Source organism: Chrysochloris asiatica, unplaced genomic scaffold (genome assembly GCF_000296735.1).
Source record: "Chrysochloris asiatica unplaced genomic scaffold, ChrAsi1.0 scaffold00062, whole genome shotgun sequence".
Taxonomy (NCBI): domain Eukaryota; kingdom Metazoa; phylum Chordata; class Mammalia; order Afrosoricida; family Chrysochloridae; genus Chrysochloris; species Chrysochloris asiatica.
The window spans coordinates 8,116,945-8,131,557 of record NW_006408580.1 but is presented as its reverse complement, the minus strand read 5'-3'; positions in this window follow the sequence as shown (position 1 = coordinate 8,131,557).

Below are 14,613 nucleotides of genomic sequence, written 5' to 3'. Positions count from 1 at the left end.
CTTCTAATTGTATGTGTCAGAAAAGAACTACACTCTACAGGGTTTCTAATGGTTGACTTATCAAAAGTAAATGCCCAGGTCTTTCTTCCGAGACACCTCTTAGTGGACTCAAACCTACAATATTTCAGTTAGAAGTCAAGTCCATTAACCATTTGCACCATGTATGTTTAATTCAGTGTTCTCACTGACCATTTGAGATGATTTTTAACACTAAGAAAGAAAAGTAAAAGGGATTCACAGCTACCCAGAGAAGCAGTGACGCCAGAAATGGAGGCAGAGACGATGACATGGACAGATGGAGTGGCTGAGGACACTGGACTCAGGGAGGTAGAGGGGCTGTGTGCTGGTGGCCGGGGAGGTGGGGGCTGTTCTGTGGGATATATCCTTTGGTTGTTTGATGATGCATGGAGGGGATTGCAATCAATGCAATGAAACGAAATTCGATAGGATGAATGTAAAACTATGTTCTCCCATGTAAACCCACATAATTCACAATAAAAACTGTTTTTAAAAAGGGGGATTGATAGTGTGTTCCCCTCACATTCCTGCAGTTGATTCTATGCTGTCACCTGCACTTTCTGAATGCAAAACAGAGTCACGTGAATAACTATTTTGGGAGAATAATTTTCTCTTGGCTTAGTGGACTTGTTTAAGCAAAGATGCTTAGTTACCCTGTTTAAACATTTTGAGAGTCCAACCATGGCTTAGAAGCACTAATCATGTGCAGAACATTGGTTTTATCTCTAAGCTGAATTAGTTGAACAGTTTTCATAGCCTCACCAAGCCTTACTTGTAAAATGGAATAATGATTACTCCCTCTGAAATGTGTTTCTTTGGATAAACGAGAAGAGTACTCATGAACGCAGAAGTGCTGTAGACATGTTATTGTTGTTAAGTGCTGTGGAGTCAGTTCTGACTCATAGTGACCCTATATGGAGTTTCTGAGGCTTTAAATCTTCGCAGGGTCAGAAAGTCTTATCTTTCTCCCGTTAATCAGCTAGCGGGTTTGAACCACGGACCTTGTGGCTCACAGTCCAGTGCTTATTGTATAGAGCCACCGTGCTCATCTGAATTTACATTTCTCAAATGCGTGGGAGAGGGGGGGAAATGTGATCCAATAACTGCTTCTTTTAGGTGTTGAGGGGCAGGCATTGATTCTCCCTTCCTGGTACTTTAAAGTTAGTAGAATTTGATGGTAAGTATATAACAAGCCTTGATTCAGCACCTTTTCATTTCTTCCTTGCTGTATCCTACAGATTCTTTGAGAGACTCAGTGTCGTGATGTTCTCACATTATTTTCTTCAAACGTTGATCAAAAAGAAGATGATGAGGAATTACCAATACTGTTCAAAGTAAGATTTCCGTCTGGGAGATTTTCGTTGTAACAAGCTACAAAGACCTATACTTAATAGAACAGTGACTTAGTGAAATTATAGGCACCTGATAGTAGGAACTCTTCCTTTTGGCACTGCAATTTTCTTGGTGCCATGAAATCATATTTCATAGAAAGTCCTCTATGTGATGTTGTTGTTAAGTACCATCAAGACTGGCCACATACGTCCAAGCATGCTTAATCAAGTAATCTATATATGTGACTCTCGTGACCCATTTTCTCAACGATACCAATTAACACTAGATGGAAAGTACCTCACATGAACCAGGTTTCTGATGTCCTTTGTTTCCATTGTTGTTGTTAAGTGTGGTCGAGTTGGTTCCGACCCATAGCAACCCTATGTAGGGTTTCCAAGGACTGTCTGGTGAGCTCTGGTAGCGTACAGGGTCGCTATGAGTCAAAACCAACTCCACAGCACATAACCACCACCACCACCTTGCAGTTCAAGCCGGCTTTGCTATTCTGCGCATTAACCCACAGTGCCACACCAGGACCCCAGGGCTATCTATGCACACAGTAGGTGCTTGATGAAAACTCTCACTAATGAATCGTAGGAATCAATGCAAAAGCTGGACAATGAAAAAGGAAGACTAAAGAAAAACGGATGTATTTGAATTGTGATGTTGGAGAAATATGCTGAACATTCCATGGACTTCCAGAAGAATGAACCATCAGTCTTGGAGGAAGTACAAACAGAATGCTCTTTAGAAACACGGATGGTGAGACTTCGTGTCACTTACTTTGGACATCTTATCAGGAAGGACCAGTCCTTGGAGACAGATATCCTGCTTAGTAAAGTAGTTGTTGTTGTTAGGTGCCATCGAGTCAGTACCAACTCATAGCGACCCTATGCACAATAGAACGAAACACTGCCCAGTCCTGGGCCAACCTCACACTTGTTGCCACGCTTGAGCCCATTGATGCTGCCACTTTGCCAATCCATCTTGTTGGGGGTCTTCCTCTTTTTCTCTGACCCTCCACCTTACCAAACATTAAATCCTTCTCCAATGACTGGTTCCTCCTGACAATATGTCCAAAGTATGAGAGACATAGTTTGGCCATCCTGGCCTCCAAGGAGCACTCTGACTGCACTTCTTCCAACACAGATCTGTTGGTTCTTTTGGCAGCCCATGGCACTTTCGATATAAGGCCAGCAAAACTGATCCTCAGTGAGATTGTTTGACACAATGTCTGCAGCAATGGGCTCAAATATAGCAATAATTGTGAGGCTGTCACAAGACTGAGCAATGTTTCATTGTGTTATGCATAAGGTTGCCAAGGGTCGGAGCGAACTCAACAGCACCTAACAACAAAAACAGGGACTAATGCAGGTGTATCCATCAGTCATTGGAGCTGTTACTGATGATGAACACCTTAATCCTAATAGAAAAATTTCCTGCAGTTGATCAACATTACTCTTTGAAAAGATTGGCCCCCATCCCAATATGAAATTGTTACTTTAGATAATTGCGGGACTCAAAATGCTATATTTTATTGTCAGCCTTTTTGAGAAAAACACACTTTAAAAGAACAAAACTGAATATTGCTTCATGGCTCAGGCAATATATCGCTGTGTCTCTAGTTTGTTTAAGGAGCTCTGGTAGTGTAGTGGTTACGAATTGGGCTGTGAACCGCAAGGTCAGCAGTTCGAAACTACCAGGTGCTCCGCGGGAGAAAGATGAGGTTTTCTGCCCCCGTAAAGATTTACAGCCTTGGAAACCCTGTTCAGTTCAGGGTCGCTATGGGTCGGAACCCACTCGACTGCACTTAACAACAACTAGTTTGTTTAAATCTTATTAGGGTCAGTTGTGCCCTGGATTATTTTATTTCTCATTTCTCCCAGCCATTATACTTCCAAAGCTTTCAGATATGGTGGTGGTGGCTGTGTGCCCTGGAGTCGGTTCCGACTCAGAACCAACTTGACAGCACTCAACAACAACAACAATGAGAAATGACTCTTGGGCCACTTATGACTACTGTTTAGATGACGTTTTCCCTTCTGAGCCTCTGCAAGAAACTGAAATGCATTAGCTCAGAAGTAAAACAATGAAGGATCACAAAGCTAGAGGAAAATAGAAGAATCAGGGTTCCCTATTTAGACTTGGGCTTGTAAAATTTTCCAAGACTTGAAAATTTTCACTTAAGGAAAACCAGAGACCTCAGCGAAGTAAGATTCAGTACATTATAAGGTTTGTAATATTTCAGTAGGCTTCCTTCTCACACAAGCAAAGTCCTTCTCATTGTCTGGTCATCAGAGAACCCGTGCTAGAGTCATTGAAAGATTGCTTCTGAAATGCAAGATGAAAAGCATCTGTTTGACATGCAAGCATAATGAATGTATTGTAACAATGTTGATACAGGGCAGTGTACTGCAGGCATGAAGAATGTATTGGAAAAGCACTTTACATTGTGCTCTTTAAGAGCTATCTATTTGGAATCAAACTGACAACAGCAACTTGAAAGATTAGATAGGAACCTTAAGGAGCAGTGAGTATGTTAATGGGGGAGAAACAATTTAGAAAAAAGAGGAGGAAAATGGTTGTACAACCTGAAGAATGTAGTTATCACTGAATTGGAGATGTCAAAATTGTTGAATGGATGTATATTCTGCTGTATATAGTCTCAACAACAACAAAAAATAAATTATATTTAAAAAAAAAGAAAAGCATGTAAGTATTAGATACTTAAGACACCATTTTATTTTTCCTGTTTTCTTTAAAGGGTATTTTATTGTATTTTAGGTGAAAGTTAACATAGCAGATTAGGTTTCCTTTAAACAACAATAATACAAAATGTTCTGTGCCATCAGTTCAAAGTTTTACAACGTGTCAGCATTCTCATTATTTCCATTCTGCTTTTTCTGTGTCTATTGATCTTGTTTCCCTACCCCTCCTCGCCTTCTCATCTTTGCTTTTGGGTAAACATTAATCATTTGGCCTCATATAGTTAATTGTTTAAGGGGATACGTTAATCATTAAACATAATACATTAATGAGTGGTTATTTTATAAGCCTTATTACTTGCCTGAAAGGTGACCTGCAGAAATAGCTTCAATTCCAAATTCAAGGATATCTTAGAGTGATAGGGGTTTTCTCTAGTGTGTATCATCATCAGTACAGTAGGTCTGGCATTTTTTAGGAACTTGAGTTTTGTGCTACATTTCTCTCACATTCTATCTGGCATCTTCTATTGTGTCCCTGGTCAGAAATAATCGTTAGCAGTAGCTGAGCACCACCTAGTTCTTCTGGTCTCAAGTTAGAAGAGGTCGTGGTTTATGTGGGCTATTAGTCTCATGGAATAGTTTCTTCTCTGAGCCTTTGATTACCTTCATTCTAACATAGGATTTGTACCTCATATAGCTGCTTACAAGTATTTAGGACCCCAGAGGCTACTCATCACACTAGGATATAGAACATGATCTTTGTGAACTGTTAGGCCAATTGATAAACTGTCCCCTGAGACTATGGTCCTAAGCATTTTAACCCAGTAAATAGTTCTTGTGAGTTGTTTGGATGTGTCTAGGAAACCTCCATAACTGTCCCCACTCTGTGGTTTGTTACATATGTGTATATATATATTGAGCATACACAGGCATGTCTTCCTATATACATATTTGCCTAGGTAGATATAATCATCCATATCTGCTTAGGTAACCACATATATGCTTTTTATTTTTACTGTTGTTGCAAAATTATATGTTATGACTTTAGTCATATTTTAGATTGCCTTTCTCATCACCAAAAGTAACAATGTGTACTACCTATAAAGTGACCCTCCCTTTCTCTCCCTACCCCACCCTTGATAACCATGAAAGAATTTTGTGGTTCAAACCAACTTTGCAATTCAGTGCAAACCCACAGTGCCACACCAGGACGCCTTCTGGATAATAATCTCTATTTATTTTTAAGGATTTTTTTTTTTTTTTTTTTGCCCAACAGATTTATGTATATGCCTAAAGTCAGGAGGATAAGGATGAAAATGCAAGCACAAGTTCCAAACAGTTGTAACTAATGCCTGAAATCTTAAAAGTTTAGAACATATGCCTGAGTTATGAATTGCAATTTTGTGTGGAAACAATCTGTCAACAACTTAAGGGTGGATAATGACTGACTTGTGAACATGGCTTGTCTCCTTGAATACTATGTCTCTGCTTGTAAGATGAAGGCGATCTGAAATTTTAAAGGTGTACGGATCACATCAGGAATAGTGCAAATGCTGATATCACACCTGCTCCTGCTATTTTTTACCTGGATGCCTAAAATCTCTGAGTTGGAAGGAACGCAGTATAAATCTGGGCCAGTGCTTCTCAAATGTAATATACTTATGAATCATTTAGGGATTTTGTTAAAAGTTGATTCTGATTTAGAAGCTCTGGAGTAAGGTCCAAGAGTCTGCATGTTAGGGGGCTTCAACAAGTTCACAGAAAAACGGAATTGTAAAATGAAGGATTTTTTCTACAAACCTTTTGAAGTCCCCTCACATGCTGTTGGTGGGAATAAACTGGTATAACCACTTTGGAGAATGATTTGGCACTATCTAGTAAAATTGAATGGTGTCTTGATGTGGCACTGTAGGATAAAGCACTGGACCACAAAGTCAGTTTGAACCACAAGGTCGGCAGTTCAAACTCACCAGCTGCTCCTTGGAAACCCTATACAGGGTTGCAATGAGTCGGAACCGATTCAACGGCACTCAATAACAACAGCAACGTGTAAGGTTGAATAGGTGTGAACTTTTTGTCCCAGGAATTTGTAAGCACAATAAATGTACAAGAATTTTCATAATAACATTGTCTATAATGGCCCCAAACTGAAAATTATTAAAATATCCACTAATAGAAGAATGGACAGATTATGGTGTGTTTTTACAACTAATATTACACAGCAGTTAAAATGATGGCTAACAACTATACATGAATAAAAAATATAACAAATCATTTGAGTAAGAAAACAATTAATGCTATGTAATTCAATTCAATAAACTTCAATATATGAAATACTGTAGTGTTTAAAGATTTATATGTGGGTGCTAAAACTAAAAATAAAATCATCACAAAATCCAGATAGTGAAAACCACATACAAAAAAGGTCTGCATGTCTAAGACGCTCCAGTGGACCTCATTTTGAGTAGCAAGAACATAGACCAGGTTTTTTGTTTTCATGTGTATCTTTTCAGTGGCGTTTAGACATTCTAGCATTATGTAAGTCTTCCCTAGGTGGTGCAAATTGTTAAGCACTGGACTACTAACTGAAAGGTTGTCAGTTCAAACTCATCCAGAGGCATCTGAGAAGTAAGATCTGGCAATCTATTTCTGAAAGGTCACATCCTACTGTGTACACATGGGGTCACCATGAGTCAAAAATGCCTACAACTAACAAGTATGTTCATGATAAATCAGATAATGCCAAATGGTGAGCTAATAAGTCTCCAATACGTAAAAATGTTATATTTGTGAATGGATACACCTTGCTATAAGAAGCTCTGGTAAGCAAGTTGGGCTGGTAACCACAAGGTCAGCAGTTGGAATCCACGAACAGATCTACAAGAAAGATGCTACTTTCTGTTCCTGTAAAGATTTACAGCCTCATTATGAGTTGGAACCAACTTGACAAAACACAACAACTACTATCACACCTTGACATAAATGTCAATCAATATGTCACCTCTTTCAGGAGCATTTGCCTTTTAAGCACTGTCTTTTATTTTGGATTTAACATTTTCTTTTTCAATGATATTCAGCAACGCATTTCAAAAGCACTTTTTTTTTTTTTTTTACTTTCGCATCCTCAAGAAATGGTTAAAATATAAAATAAAACAAAACACACTAACAGATAGGAAAAAGCAGATGATTTGAGAGTAGGTCAAATAAAATCTTAAATATATATGTATTGTATTTTTATTTATAAAAATAATATATAGTCACCCAACACAGTGAAACAAAAAAAGAGGTAATCATCTCTCTGTATCCCCTCCAACCCTCTGTGAACTTGTGTTTGCACTTGTAGATGGAGCATTTCCATATCTACTTAAACATATTTTTTAAGCAAGATGGTAACAAGGCATAACCATTAATGTGCAATGTTTTGTTTTTATCTAATATTTGTGAATTATTACAAATCTGTTTGAAAAAATACTACAAAATATTTTCTTATTTAACTTTTTAATCTTAAAAATAATTTCCTTAGACTTTAATTCTAGTTTTATGATCTGCAATCTACTTTTGATGAGAGTAAGATGAACACCAATCAAAATGATTTCCCAGTATCCTTGCCAGAAACCAAATGGAGATGTAAGAAGCTGAGAAGGCAGATGAAATAGGAGAGAGTATAAAACAAATAGTGCTAAAAATCTCCGTAGTCTCACTGTTGGTCTAGTACATACACTAATTCTATGAAGATCAAGATTATTATTTTTTTAAGTAGATCACCAGACCTTTCTTCCTAATCTGTTTTAGCTTGGAAGTTCTGCTGAAACCTGCTAAGCTCTTCTGAAACCTGCTAAGCCTATGTATTTGATTATTATTCAGTGCTGTTGAGTCATTTCTAACTCATAACGACCCTGTATAGGGTTTCTGAGGAGTGGCTAGTGAGTTTGAACTGCCCAGTTTGCAGTTAGCAGTCTAGTGCTTATCCTACAGCAATATACTAGGACACAAAACTCCACTGACAGACGGGTGGTGACTGTGTTTAGGGGTATTTTTGTTGTTAGGTGCCATCAAGTGGGTACTGATTCAGAGCAACTCTAAGCACAAAAGAACAAACCATGGCCGGGTTCTGCACCAACCTCACTATTATTGCTACGTTTGAGCCCAATGGCCAGGAATTAAACTGGTCACCCACATGGAAGTTGAGAATTCTACCATTGAATCACCAATGCCCCGTGATACATAGTAAATGCCTGATAAATATTTATTGAGGGAAGAAACCTCAACCAGTTTTTGTTAGGACAATTTGGATGAGGGTGGAAATTTGGATAGATTGTCAGTTAAGGGCTCAGGAATGCCTGAAGATATCTTCAAAATGTTTGTGCTTGATATCATCCAGTAAGAATCAGTAGGTTTACTGAGCGAATAGCTGTCTATGCCTACATTTTTTGTTTATTAGTCATGCAGTAAAATGGTTCTCCTGGATCCTAGCAAAATGATAAAATGGATATGCATTGTCTGTGCTTTTTAATTTACTAAGAGTTCCTAAAGAGATTATTTAATTTGAAAATCAGTGGAGAAATCTATATAATTGATTAATTAAATTCTATCACATGTAGAGCCAGTGGAACCCCAAGACTATGGCCCTTGGTCATTCTTCATGTCTGAAACTGAACTCAAACTGTGACTTGATTTTCAGCCAAGCTACAGTTAAGTACATGGAGCAGGTGAGTGGTGGGGTGGGGTGACTACAGCACTAGAATCATGGTATGACACTAGGAAAAACTCTGGGCTACTAACCCCAATGTTGGCAGTTCAAACCCACCAGTTGCTCCTCCGAAAATCTATAGAGGGTAGCTATGAGTCAGAACTGACTTGATGACACTTAGCAAAACTAGTGAGGTACACACACCATTCAAGATCAAAAGAAGTAATGCTGTAAAATAAGCATGGAACTGTTAACCACAGTTCAAACCCACCAGCTGCTTTGTGGGAGAAAGATGAAACTTTCTGCTCCCATAAAGATTTACAGCCTCAGCAATCCTATAGAAAGGTCTCTATGAGTCAGAACCAACCGGAGGGTACTTAACAACCACCACCTAAGGACAAATTCAGAAAGGTGGGGGGAAAAATGAGGACTGGGAAAGAAAAACAAAAAACACCACAGGTTGAAAATGGTTTAAGTGATATTACACAGGGGATTGTAATAGAGATGAAATGCAGTATATGATTTGGCTAGTGTAAAACTGATGATCTGCTCTTGTTAACCTTCACTCAATTCACAATAAAAGGTTTCTTAATATTACATCACACAACTTAGTGATATTCTTTCCCATGAAAAATAGAGTTGCTGTTAAGTGCCATCGAGTCATTCCAACTTTTAGCGACCACATGTAGGGTTTCCAAGGAGGGGACTCCATCCCACAGGACCAATCTACTTAGCCAATATGACATTACAGTAGCACTCTTTCCTTGGCTGTGTAAACTTTACAGGAGTAGATCACCAGATCTGTTTCTCCTATGGAGCTTCTGGGTTCTAGGGTGCTGTTGTCGTTGTGAAGTGCCGTCAAGTTGGTTCCGACCCATAGCAACCCTGTATAAGGTTTCCGAGGAGCAGCTGGTGAGCTTGAACCGCTGACCTTGCGGTTCAAACCAACTTTGCAGTCCAGTGCATTAACCCACAGCACCACACCAGGTCTCTGGGTTCTAGGGTGCTCTCTCCTATTACACTGTATCCCTCACTCTTCCTCCTCCCCTTCCTTCTTTCTTTCTCCCTGTTTCTAAATGTATCTCCTACTTGGAAGGCAAGGGATCTCCCCTATTGAAGGCAAAAATTCTACCTCTGAACACTGCACCCATTTCTATACTGGTGGTGGTGGTGGTTATGTGCCGTGGAGTCAGTTCTGACTCATAGCAACCCTGTACAGGGTTTCTGAGGCTGTAAATCTTACGGGAGCAGAACGCCTCATCTTTCTCCCATGGAACAGCTGGTAGTTTTGAACTGCTGACCTTGAGGTTTGCAGCTCAATTTGTAACCACTACACTACTAAGCACCAAGATATAGAGAACATGCCATGAGGGCAGAATAGAAGAAATACCAAAATAATAAAAAGGCTAACACTCTCTAAAAAATCATTATGAGGCAGAACTGTCTGAGGGCATACAACAACAATGCCATCATATAGAACAGTAGAAACATTACAGCCAATGAGAGAAATCTGGGTATTCATTTTGCGAGTTAGGAGAGAAAGAACTAGGATTTGAATGCATTAATTCTGGACAGAACTGAATTAGGTGTACTCTTCCCATGGCCTTTCCCTCGTGTCTAAGGACAAAATCATCAAGTCATGTGGTTTTCAGATGATCTAGACCATTTAGAAGTTTGAAGTTGTTATTCAAAGAGGAAAACAAAGACTTCCTTGCTCTGGGAGAATTAGTTATAAAGATTCACTCAAGCTTTGAACTTGTTTATATGTAATTCTACACCTTTTACAATGCAAATCATTTTGTCAGATAAACCAGAATAGGTCTGTTGAAAAATACAGTGGATGTTGGCAGTTTAATAAAAGGCCCATTTTCAAACCATTGGCATATGTAGTGTGGGTCATATCAGGTGATCTCATTTCCATGCTACTTGGAGGTAATGAAGGAGCAATAACTTCTGACAAATGGTCCTGTAATCTAATAATGAGAACTGAGAAAGGGCGGAGGAGGCCAGGTGCTAGCCTCATTTTGTAGCTAAGAATCTTTATGAACTCAAATTAAGCATTCTGAGCCTTGGTTTCCCCGTGTACAAACAAAAGACATCTTCTTGATAGGGTTGTAGAAAAGACTGACAGAGCGAATGGGCAGAGCACTACTTCAGTGCCTCTCACACAAACGATCAACAACATCCACTAGTATAATTACTGAGGGGATTCTGGTGTGGTACTGTACGATAAGCACTGGATTGTAAGGTCAGTTTGACCCAAAAGGTCAGCAGTTCAAACTTACAAGGCGCTCCTCAGAAACCCTCTACAGGGTTGTTAGGAGTTATAACAACATAATTACTGATCCTAATAAACCATTTGTTGTTAAGTGCCGTCGAGTTGGTTCTGACCCATAGTGACCCTGAACAAGGTCTCCGAGGCTGTAAATCTTTACAGGAGCAGAAAGTGTCCTCTTTCTCCCATGGAGAAGCTGGTAGTCTCAAACTGCTGACCTTTTGGTTCACAGCCTGATTCATAACCACTACAGTACCAGAGCTCCTTAGAGTCCTCATAAAGCAAGGTGGGTTTGAACTGCAAGGTCGGCAGTTCAAACTCATCATCAGCTCCTTGGAAACTCTATACATGGTCGCTATGGGTTGGAACTGACACAATGACACTTAACAATAACAAAAACAACAATAAAGCCTGGAGTCCTGGTGTGGCACTGTAGGACTACTGCTGAACTGACAGCAAATAGGTCAGTGGTTCAAACATACCAGTTGTTCCTTGGAAACCCTATACAGGGTGGCTATGAATTGGAATGACTCCATGGCACTTAACATCAACAATAAAGCATGCATACTAAATGGAGAAGTGCTTGGTCGTATTTGTGTGTTTCACTGTTGTTGTTAAGTGCTGTCGAGTTGATTCCGACCCATAGCCATCCTGTATAGGGTTTCCAAGGAGCAGCTGGTGAGCTTGAATCACTGACCTTGTAGTTCAAATGGCTTTGCAGTCTGGCGCATTAACCCACAGCGCCACACCAGGACTCCATGTGTTTTACTGTAGATTCCTTATTAAAAATAATCAACCAATATCCCTCAAGTTAATTCTGACTCACGGTAACCCCATGTATATCTGAACAGAACTATGTTAATTGGGTTTTCAGTGGTTGTTTCATCAGAAGTAGATCCCTAGGACCTGCTACTGGGTCAGGCTACAGAACACTAGAAAGTATAGTATTGGTCAGTCTGTTTGAAAAGATTGGGAGATTTTCCTCTTTCCCCTGAGCAATCTCTTTAATTTTGTCATAATTGGCTGCTTTGGACACACATTTCTTTATCCCTTCTTGCACACAAGTTACTAATTGTTTGCATTTTTCAAAATCCTCACCTTCATCATAATCCCACCGTAGGGGTCCAGGTCATCATAATCCCACCATAGGGGTTCAGTGGGCTGAAAAATTTCAGAGGTAGGATTAGTCCTGTATGCTTCATCTGCATATTCTCTAGCCTTTCCGAAGGTGCAGCAAAAGGTCAGCATTGTTTCCACGTCCCTCAGGGATAGAAAGAAATTGAGGGAGTTTCTGAAATTCATCCTGAAATTTATCAGGGTCTCTGATACATTTCCTTATTTTTCCTTACACTTTCCAAGATCAGACAGAGAAAAAAGGGGACATGCACCTGGCTTGCCAGCCTGTTTCCCCCTTCGAGGGTATATGCTTCTCTTAAAGGGTAGATGCCTTGGGGCAATAGAAAAAAAAAATCATGTCTTCTTTGGCCCCATCCTGTAGTTGGATCGCGGGTTTATTGGTGATGGGTCAGAGCTTGACCCTGCCTGGGAAGTAAGTTGCAGGGGCCCACTGAGGGAGAAGGGGATACAAGTGACTTCTATATGGTAAGGGGGCTATGGAGCTGGTGACCAAATAAGGCTTTTGCCAGGAGCAAGGAGAGGAGGTCATGGAAGGTGAGGCACCAGGAGAGGCAGGCTCTGCCCCACACCCATTATAGGGTAGTTCATCTAGATTATCCTTTGCTGTCCTGATGCTTTTGGTTTAAAGACAAAGTACCTGAAGTAGGCCTTTCTCCCCTATCTAGCATGGGCAACCCTCTCGCCAGCCATTCAGGATTCTGGTACAGGGCCATTTAGCACTGCTTGTAGGGAATTTCTCCCCATTTTCTATCTCTTTTGTAAAACAGATCTGGCTGTAAAATGGTGTTAAAGAGAGGAGCCCATTAATAGGCCATTGTTCTTGGCTCCTGAGAGCTTACTGGGGCCAGCCTTTTTGCAAAAAGATACTTTCCTTTTCTTACTTTACTCTGTTGGGAGGTCTCCCCAGTGAGTGTTTGAGGTTTGGCCCATGGTGGACTGGCCCGTGCACAAGTGATAGCCAACAATTGGAGGACTATTGGTGTACAGGTGAAAGCCTTGTTGGCTCCACGAATAAATCCCTCCACCCACCTATGTCCCAGAAGTGCTAGTCTAAAAAGAAGTTGGACAGCTTTCAAAATGCTTTGATTTAGGAGGACCAGGGGAGAAAATATGTGGTCTAACCTTCCTGCAGCAAAGGTTAATCTGGCCCAGAGGTGGATCACAAATGGTCAAAATACTTCTCACTATCCTGGCACTTATGAGTATAGAAAACACGTATTCCCAGAAATCAGTAGGGCCTGGTGCACAGTATCCACCAGACAGAGAGGACAAGTAGACAGTCCAAGAGTTAAATAGTATCTCACAATGGACATAAAGAAGGTTTATGCAAGAAAAAAAAAAAAAAAAAGTCTTTGAAGTCTGCCTGTTTAATTCAAGGAAGAAATAATTACTACAGGTCAGAGTAATGTTCAATGTTCTCTCACTCTTGAATGCGGAAGAGAAAAACTCTTAGAAACCAATAAAGAGACTGTTTGGACTTGAACTGGCACTGAGAGTCTGAACAAGCCAAAAGGGTAGGGATTGATGAACAGAGAGAACACATAAAAATCCTGAGGGTCAACTGATGAATCACAACAAGATCTAGGCTCCCTTTAATAAGCAGAAAGAAATACCTTTTCAAAGTCTGCTGGGATAGCTATGGTAACCAAGGCTCGCTAGAGGGTAGTCAGTTGACATTGGACAGAGGAGAAAACATATGGCAGGCTAATAGGAGAGATAAGAAAGAGGAAAGATTTCCAGTGTGGACTGGGGTGTCAAATCCCTCACCATGGAGATTGCCTGCAACTCTCGGGAACTTGAACCCCTTCATTGAGGTCAGTTCCCATGCATGGGAGTACCCAGAGATGGATCTTTAATGGGGATCCTGTGTCTGAGGACTCAAACCCCTGGGGGACCCCTTGTGGGGACTTTGAAGACAAAGGAGAATGTTGGGAAGAAATGCACAGAAAGTTTCAGTATCAATACCCTGGGGTATCTAGGTGTCCTAAGAGAAAAATGACTAAGAAGACTACAATGTTGTTGTTGTTGCTAAGTGCTGTCGAGTTGGTTCCAACCCATAGCGACCCTGAACAGGGTTTCCAAGGCTGTAAATCTTTAGCGGAGCAGAAAGCCCCATCTTTCTCCCATGCAGCAGCTGGCAGTTTCGAACTGCTGACCTTGCGGTTCACAGCCTTATTACGAATATGCTATCTGAGCTCCTTTGAGACTACAATACTCTATGAAAAGAATGAAATGGCAGACAGCAAAAAGACAGAAGATGAAAACATTTGTGTCAATAAAAAAGAAAGGTCCTCAGAGCAAGCCTGGACAGGAAGTAGCCCTGCCAGCAGCAAGCAATCAAAACAAAAAGGTTTTCACCTGGCAATCAGCCCCATCCCCTCCAGGTATTCTTCAAAGACATAGTAGCCCCATGTGTCACCAGGAAACTGCTACTGGATCAGGATACACAAGACTAG